General features: G+C 33.7%; 1 pseudogene; it reads right to left on the minus strand.

Moving 5' to 3' along the window:
- Positions 1-1,061: 1,061 nt before the first annotated feature.
- LOC149259275 (pentatricopeptide repeat-containing protein At1g08070, chloroplastic pseudogene) lies at positions 1,062-6,455 on the minus strand (annotated as a pseudogene).
- Between the last annotated feature and the right edge of the window lie 8,751 nt (positions 6,456-15,206).

Genomic DNA, 15,206 nt, shown 5'->3' on the forward strand with positions numbered 1-15,206 from the left:
AAGTCCCTAACTTGTTCCACAATACCTTTGTTGTAGTTTCTCTTAAAACATTCAGTAAATATTAAATTTTAGAGGCTATTGTATTGTGCTCTTTGTCTTTCGATCAAACTTGGTCTAATCTTTTGTCAATAACCTTATTGATGCAATACCTGAATCCACAACGATTCACTGATAGTCGTCCACCAACATATCTTCCATTTTGAGCTTCCACGACTCAAATTCTGCTCATTGAATCACTCGATCACTATCTTTGAACTAGGCATCGCTTTCTTTCACCACAATAATTGATTTTGCAGATCTCCCACTATAACAAAGTCTACCACAAGCATAAACAAAACCCGTTAGCTACAAAAGCATCCCCTTGAAACCAACATTGCTCTGATATCATGTTAATTTCTGAAACTAGCACCTGACACTTTATTAACCTAAAAGATTACAAATCTACTAAATAAATGCACAACTAGGTTCTTAACATAATTATTTAGTGAAAGCAAAACATTACACAACCGATCTCAATCACATATGACACATACAAACTTTTCCCAATCAAAATAGTTCTTCATTAAATTTTAATCAAGACCTACTTGAGCTCCCGTCTTGGGATGGCCAAACTAGGAAATTTATAGTTACAACATACCGTAGATTTGATCTCGCTGATCAGGCCCTAGATCTGTCCTTGATCTCCTTGGTTGGTCTGGATCTCCTATGTTGTATTTTTGCACATTTCTTGGGCCCAACACACTGGAATGCAAGTCCTTTTCCATTCACCATTGAGATGCCTCTCTCAATGTCTTGGGTTGTTGTACAGTGTGTCTTTCTCCTCTCCGTAGCCTTGTTGTTATAACTTTACATTGAGCTGAATCCTTAACTCTAATCTCCAAAATGATAGACAGATGAGATTAGATCTCGTCTCACTTGAGATCAAAGATTGAGATTAAATCATAATTACTAAAATAAATACTTTACTTTTCCTAAGTTTCTTTAGCTCAATAACCAACATAATTAATTATGTGATTTTTCTAAGTTAGATTTAGGTTAAGTGAGAATAGCAATTTGCTCATACTTAAACAAGTGTCCTAAAGAGAGTTTGGGCGACTTATGCACACTTAAACACTTAGGCCTATGGAGAAATACCTGCCCGAGCTACAAACATCAACAACATTTTGAACTCCTCCCAAGAAACTAACGGGGGTTTTTATCGTGTCGTGTCCTACATATAGCTTTCCCACAATATTAATGCATGGCCTGCCATCTTCAATCTGACAAAATACATCTTTTCTCACCTTTGCATCCTTGGATACGAAAGGATACCTCACTGTCTGAACCGGTGATTGAGCCTTTTGAAATGAACTTGTCCATCATAAGCTTAGAAGCTGGTATACCAATCTTTGCTTTGATTTCAAATGGGGCAATCGAAGAAAATGAAGAAGATTTAGCAATTTACCCTCTACAGAGGTTTCGGGCTGTTTATTTTGGCATCATTCACGTTAGAAGTAATCTCCTTGCACATGTTTTGCTAAGTATTCTTCCTTCTTGGCCACTGCCTTTACGAGAGAGGTTATCATCTCTGTCAGCACAGTAATGCTCTGTTCTAACCAAGCAAACCTGATTTCCGATTCCTGTATTTCTTTTTGGTGTTGCTCTTTGTGTATATTCTTTTCCATCTATAGTTGTCTACTCTATTTGAATTCTGGCTGTACTGGCTCTCCACTTTGTTCACACGCACTCTAAGTTTTTATTAGATGATCCTCCCAATCAAGGATATCTGAAGCAAGCTCTGATACCAAATTATGATCCAGGAACTGCAGTGATTAACAACTATCAGTTATCTACCCTGAGGCTTATTAAATTCAGGGGGGAATAATTTTAATCATCTCCACTGCTATGTATTTAATTCCCGAGTGCTTCTCGGCTTATTCAAAGGCAGCCATGTTAGTCAAATAACCCATGCTAGAGATCCTTTACACAGATAATGTTATAACAGTTGTAAACAGACAGAATTCACTCCATAGAATTACACACCCATATTTTGAATTGGTGAAAACCCTTCTGGGGAAAAAATCCAGGATTTATTAAAAAAACATATAGTTACTGAAGTACAAAATGGCTGATATACCAGCTTGTCACTTTGTCTTTGGTTAGGGTATGTACAGTGTTTAATCTGTAAGCCCTCAGCATTCTGCTGAAAGAATGCCAGTGTTTTCTCCTCCCTTCCGGCACATATGCTCCAACTCTCCCGTTCCACCTTCCTAACCTGTTATTTTGCAAGCCTTTTTCCCTTGCCAGGAAAGCCAGTGGCTAACTGCATGTCTCTTAGCTAGGAAGTTATGCCAACATGGTTCTGCTACTTAAGCTGCCGACTCGTTTGGAAACAGAAGTTTGGAACCTCCAGGTGCTTTTTCTTCTTAATCTTTTACTCCTTCCTTTTGCTAAATCCTTTACAGATCAGCTTGCAAGGAGAATAAATTTAATATAGGAGTCATAAGATTGAAAATAAGCACATTTTCATGTTTTGTGTAATTGGTTTCTATAAATCACCTCTGATCCTAAGCAGCAGGGACAATTCACAGCCCCTCTATCTTTCCTGGGACTTGAATTGGCTTCCAGAATTTTGTGCTGCTTATATTCTCTAGATGGCAATTCTCTTTTTTCCTCTGCACGTAATAAAGCAACAGGTGTTACTACTTACTGCATATTTATAGAAGCACAGTCACCTTTAAGCATCATTTGCAACCCAAGTCTGGGGGTTCAAGCACATTCCCAATTAAGTTTTAATGCTCATCGTTTAATGTGGCTAGAGAGGTATGCACTAACAAATAAGGCCTCACAAGTGAAACCTCGATCACAGATTATGATGCTTTGTGGATGCCCCTCCATAGCATCCTGCAAAAAATAAAAGCCCATTCCCTCAACTTATAACTTGTTTTACAACATATCACCAATAATCTCTGCATGAACATTTTCCATCCTTGAAATGATGGTAACGATTTGCATCCCTAACAATAATTTCTCTTGTAACAATCTTGGAGATAATCTTGGTTGCAGAGTGGCAGTCACCACACACTCGAAGATTCTTGATAACTCGAATAGTCATTCCAGGAGGGGTGTTTAATAACCCAAACGCAATTGCCAACCTCTCACTATGGTGGGATAGAATTTGTTCCTTTTCCTCCTCCTTCACATCGTTCAGTACAAACGTTGTATCTGGAACATACCCTACCACCTTCATCTCACAAGACAATCTCTCCAACTTCTCATAAATTTTTTGTATTTGTGGGTGTGACCTATCTCCTGTAAGGAAAGCATGCACCTCTTTATTAACTTCAATCCAAGAACATCCTGGTGACTTTCTTACCCCTCTGTCTTTCATCATTTCCCGTATTCTTTCAATGTCACTCCACTTGCCAGCTGCTGCATAAATGTTCGACAGAAGCACATATGGGGTGGCATTTGTAGGGTCCAACTCAATAATATGTTCTGCCACATATTGTCCTATTTCTATATTGTTATATTTTCTACACGCACCAAGCAAACAATTCCATACAGCGGTGTTAGGTTTCACTGGCATTTTTTGGATAAAGTCTTTTGCTTCTTCCAGATGCCCTGCACGGCCAAGGAGATCAACCATGCAGCTGTAGTGCTCGACTGCAGGGGTGATGTTGTAACATTCAATCATGGAATTGAAATGGTGATAACCCTCATCCACTAGACCTGCATGGCTACATGCAGTCAAAACACAAACTAAGGTAACATCATCAGGGCTGGTACCAGATTGTTTCATTTTTTCAAAGAGTTCAAGTGCCTCCTTGCCACAACCATGCATAGCATATCCTGCAATCATTACTGTCCAGGAGACAATATCTTTTTGATGCATTTCATCAAATAAGTCATGTGCTCGTTGTAAGCTCCCACATTTTGCATACATGTCTATCAAGGCATTTACAACAATGGTATCAGAATGAAATCCACTTCTGATTATTTTTTCATGGATCTCCATACCCTGTTCCAGAGCTGCCAGGTTTGCACATGCTGGAAGGATACTAGCAAATGTCTTCAGGTCTGACCTCACGTCTACCAATTGCATTTGTTGAAAAAGCTTTAGTGCCTCATCTGGCAGCCCATTCTGCACATAAGCTAAAATCATCGCTGTCCAGCAGACAACATCTCGTTGATACATTTTGTCAAATAATTCACCTGCCTTATGGATGCCCCTACATTTTGCATATGCTGGGATTATATTGGCAAAGGTTTTTGAGTCTGGCCTCACACCCATCATTTGCATTTCTTGAAAAAATTTCAGGGCATCCTCACTGTGCCTATTTTGGGTAAATCCTGCAATCATAACATTCCACGAAGTCGCATTTCGCTGAGGCATTTCCTTGAAGAGTTTTAGAGCTTTATCAACAAGTCCATTCTGTGCAAATCCTGCAATCATTGCATTCCATGAGACCACATTCCTCAGGGGCATTTCCTCAAAGAGTTCAAAGGACTTCTCAATAAGCCCACTCTGTGCGTATGATGTAATCATAACCGTCCATGACACAACATCTCTTTGATGCATTTTGTCAAATAATCTCTGTGCCTTATGTACACTACCACAACTTGCATACATGTTTATCAAGGAGTTGACAGCCACAATATCAGTTTGAAATCCACGTCTTATTATTTGTTCATGAATTTCAATGCCCTGTTCAAGAGCAGTCAATTTGGCACACGCTGGGAGAACACCGGCAAAGGTGTTTGAGTCCGGCTTTATGCCACTCAATAGCAATTGTCGAAAAAAATCCAGGGCTTCCTCACCAAACCCATTTTGGGCAAATCCCGCGATCATCGCATTCCATGAGACCACATCTCGCAGAGGCATTTCCTCAAAGAGTTTCAAAGCCTCATCAATAAATCCATTCTGTGCATACCCTGCAAATATTGATGTCCAGGACACAACATCTCGTTCATGTATTTTGTCAAACAATCGACGCGCTTTCTGTACATCTCCACATTTTGCATACATATCTATCACTGCATTCATCGCAACAGCATCAGACTGATATCCATCTCGAATAATCTTCTCATGTATTTCCATACCCTGGTCCAGAGATGCAGAACTGGCACAGGCCGGGAGAATACTAGCAAAGGTTTTTGAGTCCGGCCTCACATTCGCCAATTGCATTTGTCGAAAAAACTTCAAAGCCTCCAGATCGTGCCTGTTTTGTGCTAATCCTGCAATAATGGCCGTCCAAGATACCACATTTGGCTGGGGTATTTCCTCAAACAAGTTCAATGCCTCCTCAACAAACCCGTTCTGCGAATAGGCTGAGATCATAGTCGTCCACAAGAACACATCTCTTTGAGGCGTTTTTCGAAAGAGCCTCAGGGCCTCGTCAAGATATCCAGACCGTGCATAGCCCGCTATCATGGTTGTCCAGGACACGGTATCTGGTTTCGGCATTTTATCAAACACATCGCGTGCAGTCTCTATGCTTCCACATTTTGCATACATATCCACAAGGGCATTCGCCACAACTCCATCATACTCAAGCCCGCTTCTTAAAATATGTTGGTGGATCTCCACACCCTGTTGCAGAGATGCCAAGTTGGCACATGCTGGAAGAACGCTTGCGTAGGTAAATTGATTGGGCAAGACGCCTGTTTTTTCCATTTGATGAAAGAGTGACACCGCCTCCTCAGGATGATCTCCATGCCTTGCATAACCTGCAATCATGATTGTCCAAGAGCACACATCTCGTTCAGGCATTTGGTCAAACACTTTGCGAGCATCCTCCACACTCCCGCACTTGACATACATGTTCAGAAGCGTGTTGTTTAAGACTTTGTCCGCCATGAATGCATTCTCGTTCATGTGAAGGTGTATTCGTCTTCCCTCTGACAAGGATTTCTTTCTAATGCAGCGCTGCAAGAGGGAAACGTATGTACAGGAGTCCGCGCGCCAGCCTCTCTGACATAAAATACCTCGCGCCTCCTTCAAACGACCTTCTTTCCTCAATACTCCGACGGAGTCGAGGGGTTTAACGATGGCATTGGCTTGGGTTTTAGCAGACGCTGTAGCCACCCTCTTACTATGCTTAAGTTGGCTCAACATGGGCTCTGCTATTGCCATTCTCGTTTTCCTCTGTACCATTTCAAATACCGCCAAACTCGATATTATTTGCAGTAGCAGCTTTTAATCCAAATTGTTTGAAGTCTTGCACTACATTCATCCGCCATTGCCGTTTTGCGTTTGTTGTCTCTGAAACCATTGAATTATGTGTTCCAATGAACTTAAGGAACTTTCATCTCCTGTGTGTGCGCAGCAGTACTGTGTACAGAGCGCTCTCTTCTTCCGACTTTTACGCTTAACTCACTTAAGCAAGTATTCCTCTGACAACTTGTTAACGTAACATGAACGATCCCCAAAAAGTGCCATGACATGAATAACTCAGGGAATCACCCGGATTCAAGATTTGTCTCGATGGATGCGGAAATCTATGTGTAGTGGGACTTATCAGTGCAAAGCATTTAATAGGATGTAAAGAGAAAGAGTGTGATTTTTTGAAATTTTTGGTGTAGGAATCGGTGGAAAAATTTTAGATGGAATTTTGATTTCTGTTATTTAAATTGGTTTTTTGATTATATATGGATTGAGCGATTTGAAAAAAATTTATGGCAATTGGATTGGGTAGAGGTTATCCATCAAACTTGTGATTTCAATAAATTCCTATCGGATTTTGGAGAAATTAGACCGGAAAAACTATCAGAAAAAACTTCCAAAAAATCGTACTAAAACAACTCAAAAAATCCCTATCAAATTTTAGAGAAATTAAACCAGAAAACCCACACAAAAAACTTCCAAAAAATAACACTAAAACAACTCAAAAGAAAAATTTTATGATGCAGGGAGAAGCTAGAGATTTCTTAAAAATATGTATATGAATTTTTTTTTAATAGCAATGATTAATTATTTAAAGTGCATTGAAAAAAATTAATGATAATATTTCATTATTTAACTTGTATTATTTTTAATAAAAAATAAATTTAATATTTTCGAAAAAGTTTAGAATATCTTTATTGTATAAATTGAATCACTTAAAATTATAATTTTCTCATCGGATTTTAGATAATTATTTTTATTAAATTATTATATTAATTGATGCGAAGAGATTTTATCATTCTTATAAGAAAAATATCTAATTTTTATTGTGGATTTAGATTAAATATTTAGAAAGATGTAGAGACATAAAGTTATAATTTCTCCAATTTATTAATTAAATTTTAGAAAAATATTTCTATTAAAATACTTCATTAATCAGTCAGAAGTTTCTAATCATAAAACTAAAATTATATTATAATATTTAAGTATTATTATTAATTTAAATTTAATTTAAAAATAAAAATATTAATGTGATTAATCCGAATAACTTAAATCTATATTATAAATCACAAGATTTTTAGATCTAACAAATAATATATACAATAAAAAAATTAATTAATTAATTAATTTCACAATTTGTTATAAAAAAACTATACCATATATACTCATAATTATAAATTAATTAAAAAATATAAATATTATTATTAAAATAATAATAATAAATAAATAACTTCAATCAACTAATCATAAAATTAACCACGAGGCAATTGATAAATGTGTCATAAAATAATTCTTATTTTCTAAATTGTATACAACGCTTTAAATCTGATAATATAGAATATATAACTTTATTGGAATATATATGATTTAATTATAATGAATAATTTTATATTTTTTTAAGTTTTAAGTTTGGTGATTTATATGTTAATGTAAATTATTTTCTGTATAATATTTTATTGTTTATAATTTAAACATTATAGCGATTTGGGTGTGCTAGATCTAGAAAATCTTATTACGTAACTAATATCTCTATAGAATAATGTCGACGATGGTGATGTTGCAGAGGAGCTTGGGGGGATTTTGTTCTTAAAGCTTCGATAAACCTTTTTTTTTTCTCTCTCTGGTTCGCTGTGCTCGGTGGGAACAAGGATATTTTTACATCTCATTATAGAGAATTTAAGTTATTTTTCAAATTTCATGAGGTTGTTGGTGTATTAAAGTTTGATTATGACTACTTCCTGGAATGGTGAACCACTTTTGCAAAAAATGACATATTGGTATATATGGGAATACAGTATAGACTTACAAGTATACTTGTGTAATTACATTGTTTATGCATGCCCCATTTTCCTGGGATTTATTGGGTATGGTGCTGTATTTTATATTTATTTCAATATCAATGGACTATAGTAGTATTGGACATTGTTGATACACGTAATGACAGGTGGTACTGACTTTACATGGATTCGGATTTCTGGATCCCGAGGAAGTAATCAGGGTGACCATGATGGCTGAGGTTTTTTTCTCCCATGCAAAGTTGGGAGACCTACACAGTCGATTTCCTTACCATCCCTGAGACAATACCTGAATATCCTCAATTGTTTAGGCACGTATCAAAATGAAGTTATTAAAATGAGAACTTCGATCAAAAAAGAAAGTTTTTAAAAAAATATTGAAAAACAATACAAAAGTGAAAAAGTGAAAAGGGTGTAGGTTAGAAGTTTTTTGGTGTAAATTTTCAACATTTTTTAAACGCCTAATTTAATTAGGCGGAGGAGTTGCCCCGAAAGTTATGGAAATTCTGGTCATATTTAGAGAAAATCCGGCAAGGATTTTTGTAAATCCAAATTATAATTGTTAAACTTGAAATTTTAGGTGTATGATTCAAACCCTGCCTCTACAAGATTTTTTGAAATTTTTTTGCCCGGATTTTGACCACTTATGAAAAACACTCAAATAAAAAAGTGTTCATGTTGTCATCACTTTTTTTTTTTGTTAAAATTCCAACATTTTAACAATGAAATTTCAAATAAAATACCATGGCTCCAAAAATCATAAAATTCTAATAGTTTTCAACAATACATTGAAAATAAAATATAACCACTCTAAAAAAACATAATAATTTTCAACCAAAGATATCATGACTCGGAAAAACATTACAATTTAGTCATTTTATAATTTTCAACCATGTTGTTAAAGATAAATATCATGACTCAGAAAAACATTATAATTTAGTCATTTTTCAATCATGGTGTTAAAGATAAAATATCACGACTCAAAAAAACCTTAAATTTTCAACATTTGGAATTAAAAACAAATATCATGACTATAACAAACCTTAGATTTTCATCTCGGGGTGTTTTTGTTACTATGTATTGCGACTGTGGATACTAATCTTATTGCAGCACCCTTGGAATACATTTGGTACAGGTAGATGATGAAAATTTGATATGTAGACAACTGTGATACTTTATGTTTGCCAAATTATATATTTTTAAAAATTCTAGTGGTTCATCTATAAAAACCAATAGTTTTTTTTCCTTTTGGAAAAAAAAAAACAAACAAACAAACAAATAAACAAACTTATTTCCAACATATGTTGAGATCAATTATCATGACTAAATTAAACGTTAAAAATAAATACCTAAATCAAAAAGTCATTATACCAAACGTTAAAAGTATAGCTCTTTTAAAATTTTAGCCCAAGACAACTTGACACATTACCATGGAAACTTAAAAATCAACCATCAAATTGACACAAAATTGACACATAGTTGGAGTATGCTTGACCCATTGCAATTGAAACTTAAAAATCAACCATCAAATTAATACACAGTGGAGGCAAACTTGATTCATTGTAATGAAAACTAAAAAATCAACTATCAGATTGACACATATTGGGTCCACGTGATAGTCAAATATTGACACAACCGATACAACAAAAAATAAATCAATCAATCAATAAAATTGAAAAACAAAACAAAATTAAATCATAATAATAATAATAATAAACTAATAGGTAAAAAAAAATTAAAACATTGAAAAAAAATACATTAAAAATTAAAAATGGAAAAAAAAAAAATCAAATATAAAAAAACTATATTTAAAAAAAAAAACTAGGAAAAAAATAAATAAAATAAAACATGAAAATTCAAAGAGGAGAAAAAACAACAATAATATAAAAAATAAAAATAAAAATAAAAAAAGAAATATATATATATATATATATATATATATAAATTTATTAATATATATATAATAGTTAATATAATATAACTAATATTAATAATTTAATTAAATTATTTAGGAATTAATATTAATTAAAATTAATTTCATTTTATTATTAATATACCTTAGGTATAAAATAAATTTCAGATTAGAATTATTATCTCCCTAGGTTAAAATTAATTTCATATTAGAATTAATTTTAATTTCATTTAGATCTAGGTTAATATTAATAAAGCAAATTAATAATATTATAACAAATTAATAAAACAAATTAATATTAATACAAATTAATATTATTCATATAATATTTATAAAACAAATTAATATTCTAGAATTAATATTTCCCTAGGTTTAAATTAATTTCATATTAGAGTTAATATTAATTTCATTTAAATCTAGGTATAAAATTAATAAAACAAAGTTATATTATAACAAATTAATAATATTAAAACAAATTAATACTATATATTAAATCAAATTAATATTAAAACAAATTAATATTATATATATAATATATTAATAAAACAAACTAATATATTAAAAATTTTAAAAAGCAAATTAATTTTAAATTATAATTTATTAATATATATATAATAGTTAATTATTTATAATAGTTAATATAATATAACTAATATTAATAATTTAATTAAATTATTTAGGAATTAATATTAATTAAAATTAATTTCATTTTATTATTAATATACCCTAGGTATAAAATCAATTTCAGATTAGAATTATTATCTCCCTAGGTTAAAATTAATTTCATATTAGAATTAATTTTAATTTCATTTAGATCTAGGTTAATATTAATAAAGCAAATTAATAATATTATAACAAATTAATAAAACAAATTAATATTAATACAAATTAATATTATTCATATAATATTTATAAAACAAATTAATATTCTAGAATTAATATTTCCCTGGGTTTAAATTAATTTCATATTAGAGTTAATATTAATTTCATTTAGATCTAGGTATAAATTAATTTCATATTAGAGTTAATTTTAATTTCATTTAGTTCTAGGTATAAATTAATTTCATATTAGAGTTAATATTAATTTCATTTAGATCTAGGTATAAAATTAATAAAACAAAGTTATATTATAACAAATTAATAATATTAAAACAAATTAATACTATATATTAAATCAAATTAATATTAAAACAAATTAATATTATATATATAATATATTAATAAAACAAACTAATATATTAAAAAATTTAAAAAGCAAATTAATTTTAGATTATATAAAATTAATTAAAATTAATTAAAAATTTAAAACAAATTAATAAAAATTTTATAGAATTAATTAAAATTAATTAAAAATCATTTCAGCCGACAGTTTGTCATTCTAAAAGTTTTATCACTATTTATTATTTCTTTGTTGCTCTTCTGTCATCATCATTCTCATATCCTGATGATGGATCTCATTTGGGATTTGAAACGTTGGTACAAAAATGTTAAAACTGTGGATTCTCCGGTCATTGATTCAAATATATATATATATATATATATATATATATATATATATATATATATATATATATATATATATATATATATATATATATATATAATAAAGTTGTATTAAAATATAAATTAAAAGAAAAAAAACAACTATAAATATAAAATTATTAAATAAAACATAAAAAAAATTATACACATTTATATTTAAAAAAAAACTCTTCTTTGGAGTTATCTAGTGATATGGCGAGTTTTAGGTGGTTAGGGTTTGACAGCATCGAAGAATGCTAGGGTCCACTACCAAGCTACTTCTCTTCTTGGAGTGTTTGGTATCTGTGTTGCCTCCAGACGCGCAAGAGTATATTCCATTGTTTGCTAACTCATGGGGGTTTTGAGTCAACATGCTGCTACTTGGTTTTCACCATTACGAATTTTTTTCTTTACTACATGCACTGGGATTTTCCTAAACTTTTGTGTCATTTGTCAGTTTTACTCTATGTTTTATTTCTGCTGAGCTAGCATAATATTGTTCAAATGCCGATGCATTTGGACCTTGTGGATTATGAGTCAGGAAGTCCAATGGAGGGGTCTCTGTTTGCCACACACATCTTTTGTGGGCACTGAGCTCGGTGGAGGGTATCAGCGTGCTTCTAGGTTGGCATCTTCACCCATAGTTGGACTCACTTCCCGGTTTCGCCATGCATGTCGTTGAACACCTAAGGGAGCCGACAGTTTGCTCTACAGACTTAGATTTATTGTCAGGTATTTCATCCTCTGTTAGTGTAACAACCTTGTGAAAAATCCATGTAAAAATATATATATATGGCCACGGTGATGGGACACATATTCCAAGCTGAATGGTGGAGGAAACATCCTAATGAGTGTCGATTTAGTTTATTATCGCTAAGGAAATTGGCAAAGGCAATTGCCAAGGCTTTGGAAAGACAAATGACATTTTTGGCACATTTAATTATGAAAATAATGGCAATTAGGAGAAAATGAAGGTGAAATGTCATAGGTTGCATGTGAGGAAAAAAATGAAGGAAAATAATGGAAAATGAAGAAAATAGAGGCCTCATTCATAGAAAGGCTTCTGAGGATTAGTTGGTAACCTTTTTGTCAGTTCTGTTTTGGAGCTCTCTCATTATTCTCTCTCTCTCTCTCATACTCTTGAAGACTTAGAGTTTTCATGGAGCACTCTTGGTGGGTGTGGCATACTTGGATTCTTGGAGCAAGAAGGCAAAGGAAGAGCATGTAAGCGCAAGAAGGCATCAGGATCAGCAGCTACATTGTATTTGCTTGCAAGTACCGAGTTGCATGTATGTTTCCTTCACTAGTTTTGGCATGCATGGCACATGCATGTGGTTTCTTGGTTGTGATCTATCATTGGCATGGAGGATTTCTTGGATTGACAATGGATTTCCTAGCCTTGCCATTTCCTAGATAGCCATGGTGATTGTGGGTTTACTTTCATTGTTTGTTTTTGGTTGGTTCTCATGTTTCCTTAGCTTGGGTTGAGTTACTAGTTCCTAGAGCCTTGGTTGGACAAACGATCTAGAGCCCTGTAACAGCTTCGGTTGAGTTACTAGTTCAGTAGCCTTGGTTGGAAAAACGCTCTAGAGCCCTTGGTGGGTTGAGTTACTAGTCCTAGAGCCTTGGTTGGACAAACGCTCTGGAGCCTAGCGACAATTGTGGGTTGAGTTACTAGTCCTGGAGCCTTGGTTGGAACAAACGATCTAGAGCCCTGGATGGTTGGGATAGAGACCGATCTGATGATGGTTTTGTGATGTCCGGTCGTGAGGTGGAATCATTGTTTGATGGGTTGAGGTGGATGGCCTCTAGAAGCCCTGGATGGTTTTTGATTGATGTGTTCTATGAGATCCCACATTCATGCTTGGAATATGGCACGAGGGTGAATGGTTGAAGAGATATTTGGCTCAGCCATTCTACAGTCGAGTGGAACATGGAAGTCCCATCCTAGGTTTAGATTTTGAATCATTAATGAAAGGTTATTTCTCCTTGTAGTTTTATGAGTATTATGATGGATTATATGTGGTTTATATGGCTATGATTTCATGGATAATTTTGTCCCTATTATGCTGGTTATTTACTTGTTTTATGACAACATCCATGTGTGGCTCTCATCATGTTTTTACTTATAATTGAATGATCAATGTATCTATGATCTAATGGATGGAATGATAGTTGATGTGTTGAGGCATCAATGGCTCTTAGTGATTATCAGCTAAGTATGAGACCCCTATGCTCAGAACTGTTAATTACACCTGTAGATTGCATAATTTTCAATATGTTTGACGAAATCCATGTCATGGCTAGTAGGGGTCCAGTCAAGGTCGTGAACATGTATTTTCTTTAGTACTATCATTTCCATGCTATTTTAATGATTTGAAGAGATGGTTGAATTCTTGGTAGTGACCCGGGCTCTAGTCCTGAAGAAATGGCCCAAATCCTAGAGTTGATGGTATACCACTTACTGTTTTGGTCTCTGGTTGCAAGCAGGCAAGCCTATGAGAGCGAATTTGAGTTTCTAGTTGCCCTCATGCCTACAGCATGGGAGCAACTGAGGCTTAAGTTGTCCAGAAGATCAATGGGACCCAAAGGAAAGTTGTCTAAAGTATTGGATTAGTTCCTGAGGGTCCTGTAGATGATGATTAATGTTTGTATGGCGTGTTTTAATTGGTTCCACTTCCTTAATGTGACTTAGGAGGTTGGATCATATCATAGTGGCCTCTCATCGCATGTTTACCCTGATTGGCTGGTTGTTTGGGTAGATGTGGGAGGAGGGTGTTACAGAGTGGTATCAGATCATGGTTCACCCTTCGGACTGGATGGGCTATGTGTTGGTTATGCATGCATGTCAGTTGCATGTGTGTCTCTTACACTTGCATTTTGTGTGCTTGCTGCATTTTCATGGTGTTGATCATGGTTGTAGTGATGTTGCCATGTGAAGGTTGAAGATGTTGTCGTGGAGTATGTCTTTATGTGTGCATGGTTGATTATGCCTTGTTATGCATGTCAATGTTAACATGTTATCAAGTGCACGTGATGTAGTTGTTGTTGCCATGCATGAGGTCATGGTTGTGCAGTTGATATGGTCATGCATTGATGACTGGACTCTAGCTAGAATGATGTGTATATGGTTTGGTACTCGTGTTATACGTCTATATGCAGTTGTTATGAATGTATGGTCTTGGTTATAGTTATGCATGAATAATAGGTCAAACATGCCTAGTGAAGTCATTGTATGAAATTTATGCCATCTTGGTGCTATTGGTTTCTATGATGCTAATATGCTGGCTGAGATAGAGCAGGAGATGTAAATCATCATAATGAGGTTGCAACATGGGAATTTGGGGTAAGAGGAGATCGTCATACAAGTATTGTATGTTTGGCATGCAAGTATGTAAGGGAATGGATTGTTATATACATTAGGTTTATGTACATGTCTTTTGATGCTATGGTCACATACATGATAGATTTCAGTTGATTAGTATAGTTATAAACACGTGTGTTAGATAGTCAAGAATGATAGTAACATGTGGTTGTATGCATTGCTATTGATGTTTTATGATAGTTAGCTTGATGATTATGTTATATTTGTTGATGAGTATGTTATATGTTA

The sequence above is a fragment of the Pinus tabuliformis genome, chromosome 6 (genome assembly GCF_031772625.1).
Source record: "Pinus tabuliformis cultivar Carrire ecotype Pingquan chromosome 6, CPIR1, whole genome shotgun sequence".
NCBI lineage: Eukaryota > Viridiplantae > Streptophyta > Pinopsida > Pinales > Pinaceae > Pinus > Pinus tabuliformis.